At 47.2% G+C, this 568-nt stretch overlaps 1 long non-coding RNA gene across 1 annotated transcript; it reads left to right on the top strand.

The window, feature by feature from the left end:
* Positions 1–552, top strand: LOC113473532. The gene is made up of 2 exons (XR_003395480.1): positions 1–110; positions 482–552. It is a non-coding gene; the product is annotated as an uncharacterized LOC113473532 (long non-coding RNA).
* The last annotated feature ends 16 nt before the right edge of the window (positions 553–568 follow it).

Below are 568 nucleotides of genomic sequence, written 5' to 3' on the forward strand. Positions count from 1 at the left end.
AGAGAGATCAGGAGGTGAACGGTCAGAAGTATAAACGGTTCGTGAGGACAGCCGATTCGACTATTGTTACCGAACTGGTGGCGGCGTCTAAATTACGGGTCGGCGATTTGGTGAGTCACACACATTTATTATTATTATACAGACTGGTATCTAGTTGTGGGACTAGAAAAGAGAGGAGAACAGCTAACCCAAACCAGCCTATACAGCTGGCAGCTTTTCAAAGGCTTCGCTCTGCTTTTAAAGAACAAGCACAAGTCCTCATGATGGTTGACTGCGGCTCAGGACGAGAGAGACCATCCCGGTATGGCAGATATAAAAGACACCTTTTCTTTATTCTGCCATCACCATTTGGCTACAGCTGGATCTCTCTTAAGCTAAAGACAGACTGGAGCGGAGAGCATAGTGCAGGTAGAGAGAAGCAACGAAAGAGAGAAGCGATGATTTTAAGTCTCACAACTAATACCAGTGTTCTCTATTTCAGATCTACGTAGAGAAGGACCAACGCGTTCCCGCGGACATCGTACTACTGCGCACGACAGAGAAGTCAGGCGCATGTTTCGTGCGCACC

The sequence above is a fragment of the Diaphorina citri genome, unplaced genomic scaffold (assembly GCF_000475195.1).
Source record: "Diaphorina citri unplaced genomic scaffold, Diaci psyllid genome assembly version 1.1 scaffold39490, whole genome shotgun sequence".
NCBI classification, from domain to species: Eukaryota; Metazoa; Arthropoda; class Insecta; order Hemiptera; family Psyllidae; genus Diaphorina; species Diaphorina citri.